At 36.1% G+C, this 25,329-nt stretch overlaps 1 protein-coding gene across 1 annotated transcript in view; it reads right to left on the reverse strand.

Annotated features, from left to right (window-relative positions):
* Nucleotides 1–19,973: 19,973 nt before the first annotated feature.
* LOC141514904 (WD repeat-containing protein 87-like) overlaps nucleotides 19,974–25,329 on the reverse strand; it is a 42,222-nt gene continuing 36,866 nt past the window's right edge. Inside the window, exon 3 of the transcript XR_012476142.1 lies at nucleotides 19,974–21,159. The gene's annotated coding sequence lies outside the window, so the exon portion shown is untranslated. The remainder of the gene's footprint in view (nucleotides 21,160–25,329) is intronic.

Raw genomic sequence — 25,329 nt, forward strand, 5'->3', positions numbered from 1 at the left:
TCTTAAAGCGGGCAGCTAGGTGGAGAGCACCAGCCCTGGAATAAGGTGGACCTGAGTACAAATCCAACCTCAGACACTTAATACTTCTATGTGATCTTGGGCAAGTCACTTAATTCCATCGCCTTGCAACAGACCCCCCCCCAAAAAAAAAAGTATGAGTAGTTCTTAATTAAGAAATGAAACTGAGTCAAAAGGATGTTTAGGACCCAAGTACAAATGTGGGTCCCAGGAGAACTGAAGGCACAGCACATATGACCAAGTGGAAGAATAGTAAGTTGTTTATTTGCTTTTTTTAAATTGAGAGTCGGGTTCTAAGATGTAAATGCAAAATGAAAAACAAATGACATGGGAGCAGGAACCAAGTAAAGAGTAGTTCAGTAAAATTAGAGAAAGGAAAAGGATTGCTGCAGGAAAGGAATGGGAATATAAGTTGCCTAACTTGAGGTTATGACACTTCGTCAGTGTCATATATTGCAAGATCCATTCTTTAAAGATGACACAATTAAAAGCACAGGTATATATGTCATGGTGTCCATCCTAAAACTAAAGATGGTAAAACAAGCTTTATTGGATTTCAACTGGTCAGTGTCAGATATTCTGAGCCATCCTATAGTATCAGTAGAAGAACACACAACCCACTGTTACAAAAGGAAATTAAATAAAAATTACTTGAAAAATTACTTGTATCTCTTAATTCTCATATCACTGTCAAAAGAACCACTGTGGTAGAATTTAGGTAGAGCAAAGACCCTCAAAATTCAATAATTTAAAAATAAGGCTCAGCCATAGAACATGTTTAATGGAATAGTCATCATACATTCAGTTTATTTCGATGGTTTAATTATCATCACTTTGCAGACTCCTAAATACATAAACCTAGTATAGTTTCTCTATGAAGCTCCAGTTTTAAATCACCAAATGCCTATCGGAAATTTCAACCTAGAGTCCTATAGATTTACCAAACTCAACATGTCCAAAATAGAACTCATGTTCTCACAAACACTATTCTGAACTTTTATTTATGCTGAAGGTGCTGCCCATCCTACTATGTCTCTCAACTTTGCACTCTCAGTGATGTCTTTAATTTCCTCCATTTCTCATTAGAAAATCCAATAAGTGCCAAATTTTACCATTTTTATCTCCCCAATATCTCATTTTCCCTCTTCCCCAACATGACCTTTTCTCACTTTTCACACAGCCACCATCTCAGTTCATAATGTCATTTCCCCTTACCTGGACTATTGTCTTGGCTGCTTAATTGGTTTCTTGACTGGTCTCTTTGCTGCTTCTCTTTTTTCCCTCTCCAATTCATTCCCTACTCAGCTGCCAAAGTGATTTTCTTTAAGTTCAAATCTAGCCCTATTGCCTCTAACATAAAATATAAATTTTTTTTTTTTGGTTTTTAAAACCCTTCACACCCTGGCCCTTTGATCTACTTTTCTAGTCTTATTATCCATGAGTCCTATTCCCTTACTGTTAGGTCCATTCAAACGAGCATTCTTGCTGTGTCTTTCTTCTGTTCCCTTTTACTGTTCATCTTTTTTTTTTAAAGTTTTATTTATTTTGAGTTTCACAATTTTCCACCTAATCTTACTTTCCTCACCCCCCCCCACAGAAAGCAATTTATCAGTCTATACATTGTTTCCATGTTGATCCAAATTGAGTATGAGAGAGGAAATCATATCTTTAAGGAAGAAACCTAAAGCATAAGAGATAACAAGATCAGACAATAAGATGTCAGTTTTTTTTCCTAAATTAAAGGAAATAGTCCTTGGACTTTGTTCAAACTCCACTGTTCCTTATCTGGATATAGATGGTATTCTCCATTGCATACATCCCAAAATTGACCGTGATTTTTGCATTGATGAAATGAGTGAGTCTATCAAGGTCGATCATCGACCCCGTGTTGCTGTTAGGATGTAAAGTGTTTTTCTGGTTCTGCTCATCTCACTCAGCATCAGTTCATGCAAATCCTTCCAGGCTTCCCTGAATTAATCAAACAATAGTGTTCCATGACATGACTTAGTAAACTGTGGTATATGTATGTCGTAGATGGGAAACTTTAGAAGCAAGGAAAGGAAATTTCCCTGAATTAAATGGGAATCTCTAGTATGTTTAGCAAAGGGAGAATGAGTGCTATGCAGAATTACATGTATAATCTTATGGTTAGATAAGGCCTAGCAAAGAAAATATGTTGGAACAAATCTATCATGTCATAAGATACTATATGACTAATATAATATAGATATGAAAACACTGAATGGACTACCCAATCAATGGAAAAGATTGGAATCAACTGGACAATGAGGAGACTAAAAATTTAAGGTTCTAGAGAATATGGTTGAAATTTTTGTATAGAATTGGAAACAATAAGCATAGGACTATCGATCCTGATGTTCAATGAATTTGAGTATTTATCTTGATGAGTCAGGATAGATTTAAATATGATTATGAAATCATAGTTCAAGCGACCTGTGAGGAAAAACATCTTTTTACAAAAAAATTCTGGATCTTCTCCTTTGAAAGGCCAACCACTAGAGGGAGACATGATTCTATTGCGTATTCTATATTTACTCCATTATACAATATTCTTGATGTTTGTCAAAAGATGGAAAACTGATACTTTCTGTTAAACAAGTCAGCAGTGAAGCATTTTTTAAACAAGAGATGCTAAACCTTAGAATATAGCTCTAAATACTAACCACATCCTGCTCTTTATTGTTTAGAGCCCATTGTATTTCTACCCTAATCTGGAAGCTTAATTCTATGAAGATATATTGAAGTTAAATATAGGAGCAGTCTTAGACTTGTTTGTAGAAGAATTTTTCCAGGACATCAATTCTTACTATGAGTGGAGGTCTCAAACTCAAATAGGTTCTCTGTGGGTTACATATTGAAAGCCACAAATTAATATTAGCTATGTTTTTATTTTGTTAAACATATTCCAATTATATTTTTATTTATTTCCTTACCATTAGGGAATTTTCATGAGTTTGACACCTCTACAATAAATCTTTCCTTTTAATGGGATATTGTTCCTACAAAGTCCCGTAAAACGCTTTGCTAGCTACCCTCTATCTCTTCCTTCTAAAAAGCTTTATCACAGGATATGTTTCAGCTCTATTCCTGTTTGATGCTTCATACCTAATGAACACTGAAATATTTATTTTTTTAAGAATCAGGGAAGACAAAGAGTTTATAACAAAACCATTTTATCATAGAATATTTAGGAGAGAACTAATATCTCATCTGGATGGGGAAATACTTAAAGCTAAGAGATCTTAAGTTTAATACATATTGCTACTCAATTTCCATAATGGGACCTACCATATCTCTTTATTTGTTTTTTCTCCATTTGCAAGGCAATGGGATTACGTGACTTGCCCAAGGTCACACAGCTAGGCAATAATTAAGTGTCTGAGGCCGGATTTGAACTCAGGTTCTCCTGACACCAGATCCTGTGCTCTATCTAATGTACCACCTAGCTGCCCCTACCATATCCTCTTGACTTCTCACTATCGCTTCTCATGTTTTCGTAAAGGATAGCCAATCCTATGCGGCAGTGTGTAGCCAGTACAGATATTTTTATTCACATTTGACAAATGAGGAAATCATTTTAAACCAAACAGTATGGAGAAATGATGTTATTTGAAAGCATTCATTCATGCTATTTTCTATGTACCTAGAGTATACAACTGGAGGATACAAAAAAATATGAATCTGACACAGCTAGTAAGGTGTTGTATTTGGATTAAAGGGCATCAAACATTTTCAGTAACTATGAACCAAGAAAGAGGCAGCATTATTGTTGTGGATAGTCAATCAGTGAACAAGCATTTATTAAGCAATTATTATATGCTGGATATTGTGCTAATTCATTAATACAGCAAAAGAAAGGAAAAATGTGGCCCCTGCTATCAAGCAGCTCACATTTTATCAAATAAGAGAGAGATAACACAATACAATTTCAAATTAGATGATAATACATTAGAAAGAGCTGAGTTCAAGACCTATCTCTGACACTTAATAGCTATGTGAACATAAGTAGATAATGTAATTCCCTGAGACTCAGGCAACCCTCAATAAATGATCTATGGGTTATAATTTGATTCCATGTGGGGTCTCATACAAATAACATCTGATAAATGAATCAGAGGTATCTAAATGTCAATTACTTTATGGAGGAAAATTTTAAAAAACTCATGTACTTCCTTCTCAACTCTAAGCTTACACATATTTCAATCTAACTTTTTTTGGGCCACATTATTAAGGGTATGATGCTCTACCTAATCTGTTATCTTCTGTTATCTATTATTATTATTATTATTTTATTTGAGACATTTACAAAATTGCAGATTATAATTTGATGCCATAGACAACAATTCTTTTAAATTTTCTTCTTTTTCTACCTCACATCTAATTCTAGCTCATTAGAAGAAAGTATGAATCACTGCTTTCCAAGAATATCACTTCTGCATGCTACTGGGATAAAACTGTCAATAATCTAGGATCATGAGAAAATTATGATTCTCTCAAAGAGCATGATTATACCTCCTCAGTTTTAACATAAAGTGGAAGTCAGACCTAATAACATTAAAAGAAATCCAGATGTCAAAAATTAGTCTTTGGATCAAGACTGATGAAGACCAGGGTGGTTTACTGTTCTGACCTGGAAAGAGGCTATATGACTTCATCGTGCCAATTTCCCACTCCTCTCTACTCATTTCAGCAGCTATCTAGAACTATCTCAACTGTAGGAAGGGGCTTGTTCCTATAATATGATAAGGCAAGTACAATGCCTTATTAGAAAGTCTGCTATCTTGAATCAGGTTTTCTTGCTTGGAAAAAAGGGAAACTGTTTGCAGAAGGTTCAATTACAAACTTATTGACTATTATGGTTATGAATAGGACTGTTCCATTTATATGTCTTCTCATCTTAGCATCTAAGTTTGTGGATATAATGGGATGGAAAGGGGGAGGAGCTACTCCATTTATTTTTTTTTTATTTTTTGTTTTACTCAGTAAATACATAAATTCATCTAGCAGGGCATTCTATGCTTCAGTACAGATTGTCACCCATTCATGCTTTCTGGTTCCTGTGCAATTTTCATCTTTGTCATCTAATGTGTCTTCCTAAGATGATGCACCCCAACATAATGGAGACATCCCGCTAAGATTTTTTCTATATTTTATGGATGAAAGCATAACACTCTGTTGTACATTTGTTATTGTTTCCTCTTGGGCATGGAAGGCCCATCTCTTTCTCCAATTTTACATTTATTTCCCAGGGAAAATACCTTAAATCCAATTCTTGCCTTGATAGAATTATTCCGCAGTCAATCTATATCTTTGCATTGGTTTGGGGTTAGCAGAAGCTTTGATTCTTTGGAGGCTGTAGTGCTCAATGATTCCATTTCATTGGGAGAAAAATCTGTTTCTCTCTCTCTGTGTTTGTGTGTGTGTGTGTGTGTGTGTGTGTGTGTGTGTGTGTGTGTATGAAAGAGAGATGGAGACAGAGAGATAAATCACTTAGAATCATTAAAAGCACCGTGATGTTTTTCTTTTTCTTCTTTGAAGGATTGAGTCCCCCCAAACTTCCCAGGGCTGGTAGTTCAGTGACCTCTCAAGAGCCTGACCCTACTGGGATCGTTGACTGCTCTATTTCCAACCTGGACAGTTTCCCTTCTCTCTAGGCAACTTGGAGCTCTCCTCCTCTCATGGGTAGGTCAGCAGGTTGATTCATATAGATAGAGTATGGGATCTCGAATCAGGAAGATCTAAATGTCATTTATCTTCAGATACTTATTAGCCCTGTGATCCTGGGTAAATCACTTTCACCTCTTTTAATAGCACATTCCTCCTAGGGATATAAGTGAGGATAAAATGGGATAATATTTATGAAGTGCTGAACACAGTATCTGGCAGTAGATATTGGCCCACTAGAGCTCAAGACTCAGCTCAGGCAATCTTTCAACCTTAACATCTGTATAAGTAGGTATAAGCACCATTTTGCAGTTTCCTAAGGAATATTTTACTTTCCTTCCTGCCTTATATTCATTCAATAAAATTCATTGAGCATCGGCTAAGAGTGCTGTGAGAGATATAGTGATAAACACAAGATATGGATACTGGGCTCTTGGAGCTCACAATAGTGTTGGAAAGTGAAGTCATCCGCATACCTTCCCCTAAACATAATGTGTGGCAGTGTCATGTAAGTACTACAGGAGTTCAGAGGAGAGGAGTGCTTCTGAATGGGGTGGGCAGGCTTCATAGAGATTTGGTATTTGAGATGGGCAGTTTTCAGGATAGACAGGGGTTGGAGTGGAGCAGAGCAAGGGATTGAGAGAAAGAGACACTGTCCAGAGGGAGAAATGAAAATGTGCCAGTCTAGAGGAGATACCAAATTGAATAAAATAGGGTCCTTGTGCTAAGGGAATTTCCATTCTGGCAGGTGAGATGAAACATGTCTATAAATAACTACAGTAAAAAATGGAATTATGACAAGTACATCAGAGAGTTACAAACAAAGGGCAATGTATGGGAGTTTAAGGGAGAGGTCAGATCAATTCTGACCAGGAGGATCAGGAAGAGTTTCATGGAGAATTAGGACCTGAACTAGACCTTAAAGAATAGGCAGGATTTTAGCAGCCCTGAAGGCAACTCTGATCCCTGAGTAAGACTGGAAATGGGGTAGAGGAAGGGGGGAGAAGTTGTAACTTATTCATTTCATTTTCCTTAGAATGTTGTGCCTGAAGGGAGTAAAACTCATGTCCTCACGTTCAAATCTGACTTCAAACATGTACTAGCTATGTGGCTCTGGACAAGTCACCTAAACCTCAGTTTCTTCAACTATAAAATGAGCAGGAAAAGGAGATAGCAAACCACTCCAGTATTTTGCCAAGAAAATTCCAAACAAAATTTGGATAGGACTCAAAATTTAAACATCAAACAAAAATGATCAAACAACTTGGAAAATACCTAAAGCATAAGATGACCAGTTTGGAGCGAATGAAGGATTAATAAAGGGGTGTCCCAAATGTTTAAAACTGCACTGAAACATTTGGAACACTGGATAAAGAAAGAGTGTGAGAACTGCAATGTGGAAAGATTTGAAAGCCAGTCTTGAGATTAGACATCATTCTTTATGTACTAGGAAGCTATCTCATGGCTTGAAAATGTCAAAAGAGGTAAAATATAGTTTAACATTTTGAAGTCAAGCAGTTTAAATGACTAGTCATTAGATTCTTTCAATTCTTCTTGTCATAAAGAATGGTTTGGTGTAGTGACTCTAATAAATTAAATGCTTGGCTTGGACCTGAGAAGACCACAGTTCAAATCCCCCATCTAAATCTTTGTGCCTGAGATATCCAGGAGTTCCTGGGTAAGAAATCACACATGTTTTCCTGTGTTTGAAGGTATCTGTCTCAAGGTCATAAAACCTGTTGGAACCTTGTTCTAACTGTCATCCACATTTATGAACTGGAGGCTTGACCTTACTCTTTTCTATCTTTTAATCACGTAATGAAATAAGTTCTTTTATTAAAAATTTCTTTTGGAAGACATGAATGCTACTGTCAGGACATCTTTTAATTGTAAGCGACCAATCAGAGAAGCCATTTATCAGTGCACTGGGAAGGGTAAGAGTCATGGTTTCTAGTTGTTAAACCTTCATTTTGGAAGAGGACCAGTAACAACATGGGGTGATGTCTTGACTCGCAAGTGAATTGGTTTTAGGAGAGTCAGAGCTGCACAAAATCGTTCCCTTACTCTCTCTTCCAGAGTCATCACAATCCACTGGCAAATCAAAAGTTAGGACAACTGGTGATGGCCTGGGGGGTACAGTGGATGACTGTGATTTACTCAATGTCTGATCAGATTCTAAGTCTCCACAACACCTGATTCAGTCAATTGAATTTAGTGAATTTAGACTAGTGATATCATGTCTTGACTTGTGCATGTATTGGATTTAATTGAGGCAGAGTTGCACTAATCATTGCTCCTTCTCTCTTCCAGAGTCATCACAGTCCAGTAGCAAGACGAAAGTCAGGAAAATCAACAAAGACCAAGGGAATGCAACAGATGACTTTGGCATCTTTGATGCACACCAAAGCATCTGGTTTAGCCACCAATAGAACAAATTGTTCTCACCTTCCCATTCTATTAGGGGAAGTCTGGACAAACTTAGGGTACACATCCCGCTAACTCACTGATGGATTGAGGTCGGTTGGCTACTCTCAACCTGGTTTAGCCTGTCTGTCCAGACAGCTTATCAGGGAGTAGCCTCTATGCATTCTTGAAGCCACAAGTGAGAGTTGAGTGCCAGGTGGACACCAAAGGTAGATGAGCAGCCCTGAAAAGGACTCAACAAGCCCATACACCAGAAGTACCAGTCCTCTTTAAATACCCTTATATCCCTAAAGGTCTATGTATCAACCTTCTGAAATAAGTAGGGCAAGGTTATAATTTCCATTTAAAAAATAGAGAAAGGTGGTAGATAAGAAAGATAAAGTAGTTGGAAGACTAGATCACCTTAGCTGATCAGTCATAAAACTAAGTTTTTAAATTCTATTTATTATTTAATTCATTCAGTATTGATCTGGATTTAGAGAATTCAGGGGAAACTCTAGGTGAATCTTCTTCAAATAGAGATTTATATTCTTTTATTTTAATGATTTGGGATGAGGGGGGTCATAGTTGAAGTAGATGATTAGAAAAGAGCCATATTATTTGCTGACATGCTTTTCCTTCTGGCATGGTAGACCATTCAGGGGTTTATGTGGAGGGATGGTCCCTTTGTTGTTCCCATCTCCCTCCGTCCCCCCCCCCAAAAAAAAATCTCACTTATGTGCCAGATTGTAGAAAACTAAGGATTTTAAAACAACTTTGAGATATCATTTTGCACCTCATGCTTTTGGATTAAAGTATTATTTCTCCTATCTTCTAAATTCACTGAGCAATTCCCATTTCTTTGAGTTCTTTAACCTCCATGTCTTTCCTCTTTCTCTAATTTTAGGTCTTATTTCCCCACTCCTAGATCTAGAGGGAAGGGACTAAGGTTAGTCATTGTGGTTCCCATAGGTCTAGGCACAAGTTCTTATACATAAGAGACATCCATATATATTTATTGAATTGATTTAAAAAAACCAAAACATTTGTGTGTCCAGCTTTTTAGCTTCCAAATGAATTCTATATATCTCCTTTGATCTTTGAATAACCATTGTGAAGACAGGGAGGTAGATATTATCTCTATTATGTGGACAGTCTCAGAGTTCTGATGGATTGTTCAGGGCCACACAACTGCTAAGTGATGAAGCCAGGGCTCCTGCCTCATTGTTCAGATAGCTCCCTGAAATTGGGGACCTGAAATGATGTAATTTAGAGTGGGTAGAGATGGAAGGGAGAACAGTTTTGGAGCATAGGGAAGGCTACCTAAGTAAGGTACTTACTTAGTGTTTGTGTGGGGTACAGGTGAGCACTGGACACTTGGAACCATCAGGCAGAATCAAAGAGATGGCAGTGGGAAAGGTAGGGTTTGGAAGCCAAGATTTGACTTTCACCCTGGATATTGTCATTTGTAAATGTGCTCCAGCCCAGTGCAAATTTGGCAGTCCCTGTAGATTGTTTCTCTTGGCTTAAAACTTTTATAGTCTTATTTGCAAGTTTAGGCAAGTCCTCTCTCTGTTAGAATTGTGTTTACAGATTGATCTGACCCTTAGAGCAGGCCTAGAAAGCATTCCAGGTTTTTTTAAAATAGCTTTGAGTTGCCGCATGTTAAAAATTAAATTTTATTTATGGAATAAGACAAGCATTTCCAAAACATAAAAAGATTCTGTATCATCTGATTCTCTTGGAGAATGATGGCCTATTACACATAGTGATATGCTTGGATGAAATGTCAAAGTTGTAGTTATAGGATAGGATTGTTTTCACTCCCCATCTTCTTTTCTGCCACCAGAGACAATCTTTCCAGGGAAACACTTCATAGTATTTAGATCTAGAAGGAATCTTAAACCCAATACCCTCATTTTCCAATTTAAGGAAACAGGCTTATAGAGGACCAATGACTTGCTCAAGGTCATGCAGCTGGAATTTGAATCCAATTTTCTGACTTCAAATCTGGTTTTCTTTCCATTTCACTTTTGTTTTATTATTTTGTTCATAATAATTAATAATTTAAAAAAGTAATATATACTAGTTTATATTTACATATAATGTGCTTTATATACTAATAAGTGTTATATTTATTCATTGTGTTAAGACATTATGAAGCAGAGCACGTCAGGTATTATTTCCATTTTACAGATAAGAAAATTGAGATTCATATATTAAGGAACTTGTTTGCAGGTCTCATAGCTAGTGAGTGACATAGTCATAAATTGAAGCCAGGTCTTGACTAACTAGTGCTCTTTCTACCACATGACATTTCATAGAAGGGCATTGATCAGGTGCCAGCATGCTCAACCCATTCTTTTGAACCTGTGCTCATAGGAATGCTATGGGAACACAAGGGAAAAGGCTGCTATGAAGGGGCAGGTGATTTGTTGATGGACTTTTATTTAGACAAATTTGAGAGTTGCCCATTGCCTAGGCTATGCTCTGTTCCCTCCCCCTCCCCAAATTTCTTTTCCTACCCATTAGGTTCCTTGCATTACTTCCCCACATTCTTTCTGGGCCATTTAGGACTTGGCAATCTCCTTGTCTTTAAATTTATGAAGAAACATGGATAGAATAAGTTTACACTTTGTGAACTAAATCTTAGACTATTAGAACTAGATTGCCTCTTTGATGCTCTTTAAAAAAATTAGTCCCCAAAACCCAATTCCTGTTAATGATGCCTTTGACTAAGTTACTCAATAAACCCGTGATATTATTTTGTGTCTCTCCCTCTCCACTCCCACTCTCATTTCCATTATCTTAATTCAGTTCTTCATTATCTTTTATTTCTATCTGACTCAGGTCTGTGTCTTCTGTAAGCTAGAATATGAATATATATATATATATATATATATATACAATCATAAATATGTATATAAAACACATATATACATTTGTGTTTGTATGTATGTGTCCCTGAGCAAAAGTGTGCTGTAAAATATTTAACAATAGGCTCTCCAACAAAAACAATGCACAGAATATACTTTTAAGTTTAATTTGCATTATTAACATTTTTTCATAAGTTTTCTAAGTCTAGTAGACAGCCAACAGAACAACAATCAAGCCCTGATTTGTAGCATTTACTGATTTCTAAGGTGAAAATGCTAAAAATTTAACTGTCCAATTTAAACTGTCTTCAGCACATTGATGAAACTCTCTTGTAAATTATATTTATAGATTGCTTTAAGTTTCACAGAAGACTTTCTTCATAACAACCCTGTGAGGTAGGTCATATAAGAATGATTTCCATTTTACAGATGAGGAAATTGAGACCCTCAGAGAATAGGTTATTATTCAGTTATTTCAGATTCACTGTGATACCTTTTTGGGTTTTCTTGGTAAAGTTACTGGAAGGGTTTGCCAGATCTTTTGAATCCAGATCTAGCATTCTTTCTATTATATCAGATAGCCTTTCAAAACAAACAAACTAACAAAACATGGCTAACTTTTGCTTTTAACACTCAAATCTCCTAGCCTTATCACTGAAGATCCAAAATCCACTGGTTCCAACTTATCTTTATAGGGTTATATTACTCTAAAACAGACTACTCTTTGCCAAATACTCTTATGCCAAGGACTCTTTGCCTGACTCAGTGTCCTTGGAATGCTTGCATCCTCCTTTCTTCATCTATTCAAATTCTATAAGATCCTTCAAGTTTTATGTCAAAAGGCTACACCTTCCACAAAGTCTTCTCTATCACCTCTAACCTTGCTGTCTCTCCTTTTCTTTGTCATAATACTTTGTTCCTTGTTCATATACTCACAGAATTCTATTCTGTACATAATTTATCTTCATTATTACTCTATAAGTACTTTGAAGACACTAATCCTCCCCTGAATAAAGTTGGAATGTAGTGGGAAATGACTCAAAAGAAAGGAAGAATTTCTTGGTAAGCACTAAATTCAAACTAATTGAAAATGTTATATTTAAGAGATGGATGTTTTATTCTAAAGTTATATGTTTACTTAAGAGAAAGAATTTAGATTTATAAATAATAGTTCTATATTAGGCTATTAAGGGAAATTAACTTGCTTAGAGTGAATAACTGCTGTCTTAGGATTTGAAGCTACAAGGGTCCTATAATTCCTTTCATTTTGCCATGGATAAGGCGAAACCAGAGAGGGATCTCTTTTAGATAACATAAAATAGTTGAGCCTGTATGTAGGATAGCAGATGATAGCAGTTTTGAATTGAAACAATTAGTAGAATTTTTTTCCGGGCAAGAAAAGTTGATTTTATCCTGAGCATCAAATAAACTATAAAGCCAGGTATACTGATTCCAGGACTAAACCTTTTCTTTCACATTGCTTTGGCATCACAGAGGATAGCTATTATTTTTCTTTTTAATTTTTTCCAATTACATGCAAAGATAGTTTTCAGCATTCATCCTTTTGCAAGCCTTTGAATTCCACATTTTTCTACCATCTACCATAATGATTAATCATCCCCTTAGTCCCTCTGGTGAGGGTGTTAAGCTGTGAATAGATGGACTATAAGTCTGATGCTTCTGACATTTATGCTTGGAAACCTTTGTCCTTTCCTTCACAAAGGTCTCTGGGACAAAATCTGTATCTCTTCACTGCTTCACCCTGAATAGAAATGTGCACAGATTTAGAAATGGAAGGGACTATCAAAATCACTTATTTAGTTCATTGTTCTCATTTTCTTCATAACAAAATTGCAACTTTGAGAGCTTAATTGATTTGTTCATTGTAACATAGAAGAAGTGAGATTTAAATTCAGGTTCCCTGACTACAAATCCAAGGCCCTTTCCATAATTCCCAATCATTTGTTGTTTATGGAAGGGACACATACAACTATATTCTTTCAAACTGTAGTGGAAAGAACTCTTTTGTTGTTGCTCAGCCATGCCTGAGTCTTCATAACCAGGGTTATAGTTTTCTTGGCAAAGATACTGGGGTGGTTTACTATTTCTTTCTCTGACTCATTTCACAGAGGCTAAGGCACTTGGCCAAGATCATATTGCTAGTAAATGTCTGAGATCAGATTTGAAATGGGGAGGATGCAACTCTGACACACACTGCCATCTAGCGACCCTGGAAAGAACTTTAGATCTGGAAAAGAAGCACTTGAAGTTGATTCTTAGCTCTGTTACTCGTGTCAACTTCCCTAACCTATATGCGCCTCAGTGTCATTGTAAAGAACAAAGCTTTTCATCTGGCTAACCTCAGGATCCCTTCAAGGATTATATAATTAATATATTTAAGTATTTTAAATTAATTTAGTTAGTTTCATCTGAGACACTGTCTTTGCCACCTTCCTTCTCTTCCATTACCCATTGATGAACAAATTTGCTTTGTGGGTGTTGGGGGGAAGGAGGAATCTAAACTGCCTCAAGGGGGCAGCAATGCCCACAGAGGAGGGTCCTGAAGCTGGGAAGGGAGTCCCTTATAAAATGTTATTGGGGCTGGGGTAGCTTTCAGCTGTCTAAACTCCCACCCAGAGAGAACAACAACAGGTTCTGCTGCATTGCTGCTATGTCCAGCTTCAGGTTGGGATGGCCCGCCTGCTCTTTGAGTCACCTGTAACTCAGTAGCGGAACCAGCAATGTGCTCCTGGACTTCAGGTACGTGGGAACTGGGTTCAGCGTCCTCAGCCCCCTCAGGTGTGTTGTACCCTGCAGAAGCACCATCCTGCCTGGTTTGTTTTTTGTTTGATTGTTGAATTGAAGGAACTGGGCTCTTAGAAAATGCTCCTACTTCCAGGAGCCAGAACTCGGCATCGCCTCACGGCACAGGTGTGTCTGACCAATCTCATTCGCTCCCCTAGCCATCTCCAAATGTCTGAAGCACCTGAGTGAGACATAGCTCCTGCTTAGAGTTCCCCTAAGACTACTGGCGGCCACTAGGGGCGCAGCTGAGCTGTCCGAGGGATGTCCATCCTCCCCAGATGAGGATGCCGGCTTCTGAGTCTCGTCCTAGCTGGGGAGGGAGGAAAGGGAGTGTTCCTGGGCCTAATCGTTTGGGAGCAAAACCGTAATTCCCTCTTGTGATTATCTGCAAGGGGAAAGTGGGAAGAGTGGGGGTGCGGGATGATGATGACCGACAGCCAAGTGAATCACCTGTGATCTCGTTTGTCTCTGGCTTTCTTGACTTTTTTTCTTACCAACTGATCCTCGAGAAAACCAAAGCTGCTTTTCGCTGAGAACGAGTTGTTTTTGAAACTTTTCCTGGTGGGGGCGGGGGCGAAGGAGGAGGAGGAGGAGGAGGAGGAGGAGGAGGAGGAGGAGGAGGAGGGAGCCGGGCAGTGAGGGGTCCGCTGGAGGAGTGGTAAACCTGGTCTGATGCCTTGGCGTCTGGGGGTAGCTGGTGCTTGAGGGGACTGGACGCTACCCAGGGTCTGGCCAAGGGGGAGGGAGCCCTCCCGAGCCGGAGAGCCAGCTAGGGGGGACTGGGAGGGCCAGAACATAGAGAATTCTTGCCAGACAACCATGTGCATGCTTAGCCTGACCAGATTTTTCTAAAACCTGTTCATTTCCTAACCAGGTAAGTACAACAGGTTATTCAATATCGAATTGCTTGGATTAAATTTTTGAAAGTGGAGAGGCACTGGTATCTAGAGAGCAACAAATAAAAACCGTTTTGAAAACTGATAGCAGCTGCTATCATGCTATTATTTAATCTTTTTTATTTTTGGTACTAAAATGTTAAGCTCTTCCATTAGTATGTGCCAGCTGTGAAGTGGGAGCACTTTTATGTTAAGCTGTGCACAAGAAAACGCTTTTAAAATTCCATTTTGGCTTTTCCTTCTCTAGAGTATCTTCTTCAGAGATTCTTCACTTGATTCAACATTGCAAAAAAATAAAAATGAATGCTACTTTATTTTTTCATTGGTGTTGGGTGGCATTTGGGCTAAATGGAATCAATTAGTGATATTTCCTATACAAAATGTATTCTGAGAGGTTTGGGCAAAGCCTGGTTGGTTTTTCTTGTTGAGATGGAAGACAAGCTTTAGAAGAAATCAAGAATTTCTCAGTGGTCCATTTCTTCCTGGCAGAGTGAAATGGATAGGGTGAGGATTTCATTCAGATGAATAAATATTTTATTTTGTGAGAAATGAAAGTGAAATTTCTTTTGGGCTCATTTATTGGGATGAGGAAATCATAGTTCAGGATAGCCAAATGGCATGTTCTTTTTTTAAAAAAGATTTATTTGCATTTCTGCCCAGTGGTATGGTCACTTGATTTTATGTCTATAAACACCTGTCTATCTCTATGTAGCTAAATAGATATATGGACATTAGAATCTTATTTTAACAACCTGAAAAGATTTCTTTTGGAGAAATTATTACTCTTCTTAATTCTTTAAATGTCTATTTTTACTATATATATATATATATATATATATATATATATATATATATATATATATATATATATATGTATATGAGATGGGGATGGGAATAGCACCTTTATTGATCTCATATCCTTTGATTGGTATTAGTTTTTGAATAGTAACAGATTTATTTTCTTATCAAGACAGTGTCAGGCCCATAGTAAACATTTAAACATATTCTATCCTATAAACTTTCTAAGGGTATAAAGAAACTAATAGGTGTAGTCATTAGCCTTCCTTTTTGTGAAAAAATGTGATGTCCTAGAATCTAGTTGATTGAAAGAAGAAAGGGGTAAGTTCTATAGTGTATCAAGTGTTGTAAAAAAAATGATAAGCCTTTGGAATTTGTCCTGCTCACAGGGGTTTTGTCAGAGGAAATGTCTCAGCTTCAGAGCTTTATTTTTCTCTTATCCTGTACTCATATTTTCTGCTGCTGCTGCTGCCCATAAGAGAAAATGCTTAATTTTGTGTTGAATGTGACAGAGGCTTTAATCTTATGAACTTTGGAAAATATTTAAGCTATTAATAACACAGGAAAATGGCACCTATCATTTTTAATTACTCATTAAATTAAGTTGTTTTTGTTTTAAATTATTGTTTTTCCTGAGTTTAAATATATGCCTTTTGCTCTTCCCTGATTTCCATAATCTCACTACAATTCTGGTATTTTAAACTTAATTTCATATAGTTGGATATAAAGAAGGCTGCCTGAACTATTTGAGTAGAGCAGAGTTGAAAAAAGACAATTTTAATAGAGAAATCAAGGTTAAAATAAATGATGTATATGTTTTGAGTCTACATAGGTATAAAGCATATAAATATAATTTTATTCCTATTAGTCCCATTTTTTAAATTCTTCTTCACTTCATTTTATTCACTGTTTTAATGCTGGGACTTCTGAGTGGTACTTTGAGAACCAGATATCATTATATAGAACCCAGATTTGGGGGATTTTGTGTGCAGTTTAAAACAATGCATTATGTTTTTGTTTTGACTGATTTATTGGTTTCTTGTAAAAGTGTTTGTGCAAATCCAAGTCATTTTCATGTACCAGTGAATGACAGGAGAAAGTATTTATCTAAAATACCAATGCTGCCTTATTTTTTAACCACACAAAGGAAACGTGAGAATATTCTTATATGAAGCTCTGGAGCAAACACAGAGACTCAGGAGGATCAAATTGGTTAGGCTCTGCCTATGAAATTCAATAGAATCTAGGGTAAGCATAAGGATCAGGGTAGGAGCAGAGTTCCTAACCTTTTACTCTCTTTCTAGGGGCAAGACAAGTGATGGTGAAAGGGATAAGAATGTTTATAGAAGGAATTCTTCAACTTTTTTGCACGATGATTCCCTTTGTTAAGCTGGTGAATCCTGTAAACTTCTCAGGATAATGTTTTTAAATGCATGGCAAAACATAGGGTTATAAAAGAAACCTACTACATTGAAATATAGCTATTAATGTTTTTTAAAAGTTCATAGTTAAGAACCATTGATATAGTCTCTTTGAAGCCTATTCAAGAAAAGATATTAGAGCAGATCTGGACAGCCAGTCAAACACACATTGTTGAGAGTTCACTTGTACTCACTCCACACTTATACACTCACATACTTGCACACTCACATGTTCACACACTCACACACTCACATTTAAGCATCTGATGACTTGCCAGGAAGAATACACAGTGTGAGTACAGAGAAGAAAGACCTCTAGGCTATTCAAATGTTTTCAAATATATTTAGGGATGTGTTTGTGTGTACATACAAATGCATGCACACACACACACAAACATATATGTATATTCTTCATATACTTATGTATATATAAAATTCAAATTCACATTTCCTTTGTGAGGTGAAAAATAAGGTAGCATTGGTCTTTGAGATAAGTGCTAATCCTGTCATCACTCCAACTTACTGCATATGACAACCAGCAGCTTGCATTTTTCCAACAGCTTTGAATTTGTCTTTGGGGAGGGGTTGAGGGTCTTACATTGGAGAATTTTGATTCTGGCCTGAGTGGTCCCAAGATGATTTTTCCATGCTTTCATATTCTAGCTTGCCTTACCACTGAGATCATAGGCAAGGTCAGATTGGAGGTCAAAGTTAAGTGTTTTAACAATGTTAGAGGATTAATATATTATAAGATTTTAACAGTGCAAACAAAAGATTTACAAAACTTTTTTCCAGTTAGTTTCAATATTCCCTATACCCATGATTCTTGGCTTCATATTTCCCCCCTGAAATTTTTGGGGCCGAGACTATTCTGGGGAATTGGGTCAGTCTTTTGGATTTCTTCAGAGTGAGAAGGGACACAGCAATCTACCTACCTATCCTGGTCTATTCTCTTGTGACCCATTTGGAGAGGGAATATCCTGGGGATGAAACTCAACCGAAGGAGCTTCCAAAGGACATGAGCAATCAGGATCAGATAGATGCTGATGTTTCACTGAGGTCATTAGCTATAGATTGTTGCTTGAATTCTAGAGGAAACAGATTTTTTTTAAAGTAAGATTTTATTTAATTTGAGTTTTACAATTTTTCCCCTATCCTTGCTTCCCTCCCCCCACCCCCCACAGAATGTAGTCTGTTAGTCTTTACATTGTTTTCCATGGTATACATTAATCTAAGTTGAATGTGTTGAATGTGATAAGAGAGAAATCATATCCTTAAGGAACAAAAATAAAGTATAAGAGATAGCAAACTTACATAATAAGATAGCAGGTTTTTCCCCCTAAATTGAAGGTAATAGTCTTTGGTCTTTGTTCAAACTCCACATTTTTTTTCTGCCGATACAGACAGTATTCTCCATCGCAGATAGCCCCAAATTGCCCCTGGTTGTTGTACTGATGGAATGAACAAGTCCATCAAGGTTGATCATCATCCCCATGTTGCTGTTAGGGTGTACAGTGTTTTTCTGGTTCTGCTCATCTCACTCAGCTTCAGTTCATGCAAATCCCTCCAGGCTTCTCTGAATTCCCATCCCTCCTGGTTTCTAATAGAACAACAGTGTTCCATGACATACATATACCACAGTTTCTTAAAGCTATTCCCCAATTGAAGGACATTCCCCACTTGAATAGAGGAAACAAATTTATTTGTTTGTTTATTCTTATTTTGTACAAATGATGTATTTTATACATTACTAAAATATTCTCGTTTAAGAGTAAATATATTCCCCCCTCTCCCCCCCAAAATATAGCCCCTCATGAACAATAAAGTAAAGATAAAAAATTAAAATTAAAATTGAAAAAATAATAATAATAGTAGGTGTAGCCAGGTGGCGCAGTGGATGGAGCACTGGCCCTGGAGTCAGGAGTACCTGGGTTCAGATCCAGTCTTAGACACTTGATAATTAACTAACTGTGTGGGCTGGGACAAGCCACTTAACCCCATTTGCCTTGCAAAAAAAAAAAAAAAAAAAAACATTAAAAAAAAGTAGTACATGTTCCTGAGGGTGGCAGTCATCTCTAATTGGTTAACAATGATTGAGAAGAATGAATAACAGTGAGAGATGGACCTAATTCTGTTACTGATGTTGTTTTTCCTTCATTTTCTGGAACAATATCCAAAGCCACAGAACTGCATCAAAGGCCTCCAGAAGAAATGTACCTTGTGAGAAAGAATTAAGTGCTTTGTTTTTCACAAGGATGAAAGAGGATACTGCAAGAATCTAACAGATATCTGTGAGAATAATACATCTCAAAAGCCAGGGTGTGTGGTTTCTGTTGATCCAAAAGATGCAAAGTTGCTTACAGGAAGAGGAAGTGCAAAGGTGATTAGACCAAAGGAAACGTGATTAAAGAAAAAACTTTGATCATTTAGTGAGCTAAAAGAAGCCCCCTTGCCAGGCATCAATTTGCCTTACTGGGGGAGGGCAAAAACTAGCTTCAACTAGTCAGGGGTTGACTTAGGGTGTCCTTGTCCTCTGTGCCTGCTCAAGGAGATTCATGTATTTTACTGTTTACTATGTTGTGCTCAATAGTATAATGATCAGGTTGGGGAAACCAATAATAGGGGTAAATGCAACAATTAGATTGTGACCCAGCCAATGATTGGTAGGAAAGGGAGGAAGAAGCCTTTCAAACTCTATATAAGATTGGACATTGTCATAATTCAGGGCCTTCTTTAGTTAAGAGAGAAGGTCCTTTTTTGCAAAGAAGAATTAATAAAAGCCATTTTAATCACTCTGGACTGAGGATTTATTATTATGACCTATTGATAACAACCTGAATATTTTTTTTGTTATTTTGTACTTCTTTTCTGCGTGATCTATAAAATCAAAGGGGACTACCCTATTCCGATCACTATAGTTTGCCCTTTTTTTTTAAGGTTTTTACTAGGCAATGGGTTTAAGTGGCTTGCCCAAGGCCACACAGCTAGGTAATTATTAAGTGTCTGAGACCAGATTTGAACCCAGGTACTCCTCACTCCAGGGCCGTTGCTTTATCCACTGTGTACCTAGCCGCCCCAATAGTTTGTTTTTTTGATACTGTAAATGTATCACCCCATTTTATGGACTCCTATGGATGTCTTTCATTATGTCATTCACCAACAGAGTTTTGATAAGACCCCAGAGAATAAAACTGGTTCTTAATTTTCTATCTATTGTGTGTATTAACTGTACATTTTTAGGTTTTCATAATTTTAGGGTTAACATTTTTTTGTCATTTATATTAATATAGACACATGACTTGGAAAAAGAATTTTCCTCCTGATGACTCTATGAGAATGGATCCCAGAGCTAGGACATATTTTTGAGCCTGGAAAGAACAGAGTGGACTTGTAAAAAATGGAATCTGCCACCCTTCAACTCAGTTGCTCTAGTTTTGAAGCTTGGTTTTGGTCAAAGTAGAAATATTTCTAGGATTTGACCTCTGCTTACTGAAATTTTTGTCTTAGTGAGAATTTTGTCTGGTTAGGGTGTCTGGATAGCCGCTGGTTTTCTGGTGCAACCCTCTGAGTTGTTTCTGATGCTCCCTGATGGTAATCGTTTGTGAGTGGGCTTCTGAGAACCCCAGTGTGAGAGAAATGTGAGTTCCCCTGTTTTTTTTTTTAATCTGTTAAATTGTTTAGTTGAACCTTGGGACCTTCTAGTGTGAGAGCAAAGTGTGTTTTCCCCTTGTCTCATGCTCCTCTAATGTGTGAATTTTGTTTCAGGATTCTCAGATGCTGTTTTTGTGTTTTATAGTTTTTTGTTTAAATTGTGTGTTCTTTGTTTTAAAGGTAGAATCAAAATTTCTGCTGTTCCTTTCTGGCCTGCTGGCTGTCCTGTCTCTGTGTCCTGATTGGCCCATCCTGCTCTCTCTCTTCTCACTCCCTTCCCCTGCCATGAGATCATGTTGTTGCCTTCCCTCTCCCCTTCTCTCTGTTTCACAGTCAGAAAATATGGGAAATTAGATTTTTTTCCCAAAAAACTTATGGTTTGGTGCCAAAGGACAGACCTTTCTGAAAATTATGTGATGTATGAGAGACAAAAGTCTGTTCTCTTACTCCTAATCTTTTAAACTCTTCTCTGGCAGCCCTGCTATCCAGTATTGAGAAATTTCATTCTTCCATTTTCTCATTCTCTGTGTCTTCATTGGCTATTTCCAAAGGCCATTTTATGTTTTTCTGTGTCTTTTTCTGCTAATTTAATTCTTCAGACTGGGACTATATGAGTGAGCAAAAAAATGAAAAGAAAAAGTTGGTTTTAATATAAATTGAGTTTTAAAATGTAACATTTGAATTGAAATGCTGTGAAAATTTTCTATAAATTATGTTTCCTACATTATAAATATAAAATAAATTATGTTTTCTTTTAATTCTTAGAAAATATCTTTTTCCTTATCATAAAATGGATAAAATAACTTGAAAATATTTTGCTATTAGAGTTGTAAATAATTTAAAAAGTAAAACATATTTAAGAGAATTTAGTTGAAGTTTTTATCTATTAAGGGATATTGTTGAACCCAAAGAGTGAGATGGAGACCAGAATTTGATATGTTTGGAGATCTTTATTTCCTGGGACTGCCTGGGGATGAAAAATACCCAAATCAGACAGTACCTGAGTGTTCAGGGGATACGATTTTTATAGTTTTTTGGGGGAGGGGGTACTGAGAGCAAGCAGGATACAGAAGGAAAGAGCAGTTAGATATATTGTCTTGTCATACTAATACAAACATATGTAAACATATGGCTCAGTCTAGATAGGGAGCTAGACAGAGTAGGAAAAGGGTCAGGGTCTCTGTGTTATGTCTGAATATATTTCCTGAGACAGAGGGAGTCACATATTCACAGGCTTCCCACAGATTTGTGGGAGTGAAATTTACTGTCTTATGGTTCCAGTCACATCTGGGGAAGGGGAAGCAGTCCTGGGAGGAAGCAGGAATTTTACAGATACAGCAAGATAATTAGGTTAACAAGGGGCCTTTCAGAATCTCAGCCAAATTTATGGTATATCTGTGACCCTCAGAGACAAGCATTTGGGTCCTGTCAAATTATTTTCAGACTCAAAGGTGCCTAGCAAAATTTATATTTCTAAGGAATTTCTCAGGGCCCAGAAGGATATCAGGGACTCCTTTCTATACAGGAATTTCACAAACATTGATATTGTACTTCAATATCTAAGATGTAACAAAGGAAAAAATTAGTGTGATAGACAAGTTTCAAAATTATTCTTATTTGGCTATAAGAGTAAGATCTGTTTATAACCGTGTGTACTAAAACATAAAAAGGAATTTTATTAGAAAGAATAAATAGCCTGAAACATGGTTAAGCAGCACATAAAAAATAAAAAAGGGAAATTTATAAAATGGATTTTGAAAGATTTTGGGAAAGGGTTAAAAGGGAAAAAAGTAGGTATAAAAATTTTGTATATTTTTAAAACCATAAAAGGTATGTTTAACATAAAATATGGCTTTAAGCATATCAAAGTATGAACGAGTTTAAATAATTTACATGAGAATTGTAAATCAAAAGTTAAGTCATTTTTCCCTACTGGAATTATGGAATCTAAATTTGAACTGAATCAAGTTGTGGGAATAATTGTGATAATCGAGGTAAAATTATACTCCTAACAGCAAACTTCTACTCTTGCAAAATCTCAATCAGTAAATTGTCTAGAAAATAATAAACCCCAGAAATATTGAATGCTTATAAAAAGTGTAATTCAGAATGCTAAAACTGAAGCTATGTATATAAATCTAGGTATAATGTTAGTGTATCCTGGTCTCAGACTAACTAAAGCAAATGGACAAAAATGTAGATCTCCCTTTTATTCTTTTTTAATTTTAGTTTTTTGTTTTTTGTTTTTTTTGCAAGGCAATGGGGTTAAGTGGCTTGCTTGCCCAAGGCCACACAGCTAGGTAATTATTAAGTGTCTGAGGTCGGAATTGAACTCAGGTACTCCTGACTCCAGGGCTGGTGCCACATAGCCGACCCCCTTTTATTCATTAAACAATTTTTAAAATTGTTTTTTGAATTTTACAATTTTTTCCCCAATCTCGTTTCCCTCACCCCACTCCCACAGATGGTAGTCTGATAGTCTTTGTATTGTTTCCATACTATACACTGATCAAAATTGAATGTGTTGAGAGAGAAATCATATCCTTAAGGAAAAAATAAAATATAAGAGATAGCAAAATGTCATAATGATATACCTTTTTTTCAAAAAAAAATTAAAGGTAATAGTCTTTGATCTTTGTTTAAACTCCACAGTTCTTTCTTTGGATACAGTTGGTATTCTCCATGGCAGATACTCTTTAAATTGTCCCTGATTTTTGGACTAATGAAATGAGCAAGGCCATTAAGGTTGACCATCGCCCTCATGTTGTTGTTAGGGTATACAGTGTTCTGGTTCTGCTCATCTCTGCTCATCTTGCTCAGCATCAGTTCATGCATATCCTTCCAGGCTTCTCTGAATTCCCATTCCTCCTGATTTCTAATGGAATAATAGTGTTCTATAACAAACATGTACCACAGTTTGTTCAGCCATTCCCCAATTAATAGACATTCACTCAATATCTAATTTTTTGCCACCACAAACAGAGATGCTATGAATATTTTTGTACAAGTGATTTTTTTTACCCTTTTTCATGATGTCTTCAGGGTATAGCCTAGGTCAGGTCTTGAGGATTAGGAGCCAGCTTTTGTCCTCCCCCTGGGTAAAGAGATTTAAAGTGGGTGAGGGAACCTCATTCAGTTCAGTATTTTGTTAGGGTCAATTTCTTTGTTTTTCCTTCTGATTTACTGCAACATGCCTTCACATATGAGGCACAATAGTCACAGGCAGACCCCAATTTTTGTAATGTGTGTGTAAATACATTAGGAGAATTATAAGTTATCTTTACTTTAGGTTATTTTTCTGTAAGGAGAAAACAAAGACTCATATTTTTAGCTCACCTAGCTATAAGGTATTTGACATGAAAGCAATTGTTATGTGAATGTTAGTTTTTTTCTTATTTCTTTGACTAGATAATTCTATATGGGATGATTTGTGTAAGATAATGTGAAAACACACTTAACTAAATTAAGGAGTTTTCATGTTTTTTAAAATTACAATTTTGATTATGATATTGGAATGTTCCTAAATATTCTAATGTTAGGAAATATTGGTCAATAGTTATATCAGCCATGATTGTTCATATGGATAAAAGCTCTTATAAATTAAATATTTGGCAGTGTAAAATTATGCTGTTAACAACAAATAGAAATGAATGAATTAAAAAATTTTGAGTAAATTAAATCTCTCATATATTTTCTTTTTGCTTATTTTAACCAAAGTGTTTTGGTTACGACTGAAGAATTTCATCAGATTGTTAAATGAAGTACAAAGAAAATCTTGTATATCCTAAAGAAAGAGATTTTTAGAACTATCTTTTTTTTGGCAAAGCAATATTAAGTGATTTGCCCAAGGTCACATGGATAATTCTTAAGTGTCTGAGAACTGATTTGAATTCAGGTCCTTCTGACTCCAGGGCTGGTGCTCTATCCACTCTGCACCAGCTAGCTGCTCCTTAAGAATTTTTGTTATTTGTATAAGCCCAAAATGTTTTCAAAGCTAATTTATGACAATAATGTAATGATACTGTTTATAGTTTCATAGAAAATTTCTATTCTTAGAAGATAGAAGGTTGTCATCATAATACTAAAGAAGTTAGCCATTAGAGTATTATTAAAAGCATTTAAAATTACTGTAATAATCTCATTTTAAAAAAAGTTTTTGCTGTTTTGATCTCAATTTGTTGCCATTCCATGGTTTAAGCAAGAGTTTCCTCAGTGTTTTGAAATTATCATATAAGATTAAATTTCTAAAAAATCTCATTTTCTTTTTGAGATTTATATGAGTATATTTGTGTAAAGGTGAATAAACTTATTAAACAAAATGTAAAATTAAGATAAGGTTAAAGTTAAGAAAACTTTTTGTTGCTTTGTTTGTTTTAAGAAAACCAAATTTCAGCATGGAAAATGTTAAGTGAAGGGTAGTAATTCATATGTCTTCTTATTTGGAATTATTCATTTGATGTTCTTTATTACATCTGGAATTTTGAAGGCCTGTAGAAGTGTATACAAATTATTTGATAGTCACCTAAAATATTCTAATTGTTTTGAAACAATTCTAGAAGCAATGATATGTTGGCTATTTTTAATGAGAATATGGAGATAACTTATTAATAGTGAAATTATTTTTATAGAATCTTTCTATATGCAGTCTGGGATTATTGAATTTATACATCCCAAATCTTTTGTTGTTGCTTTTGAAGCAAAATCACCTATGCAACATGGTAATAATTTATGTTGTTCTGTGATAATTTCTTGCTGTTGCAAATATGAGGTTATAAT

This window comes from Macrotis lagotis, chromosome 2 (assembly GCF_037893015.1).
Source record: "Macrotis lagotis isolate mMagLag1 chromosome 2, bilby.v1.9.chrom.fasta, whole genome shotgun sequence".
NCBI classification, from domain to species: Eukaryota; Metazoa; Chordata; class Mammalia; order Peramelemorphia; family Peramelidae; genus Macrotis; species Macrotis lagotis.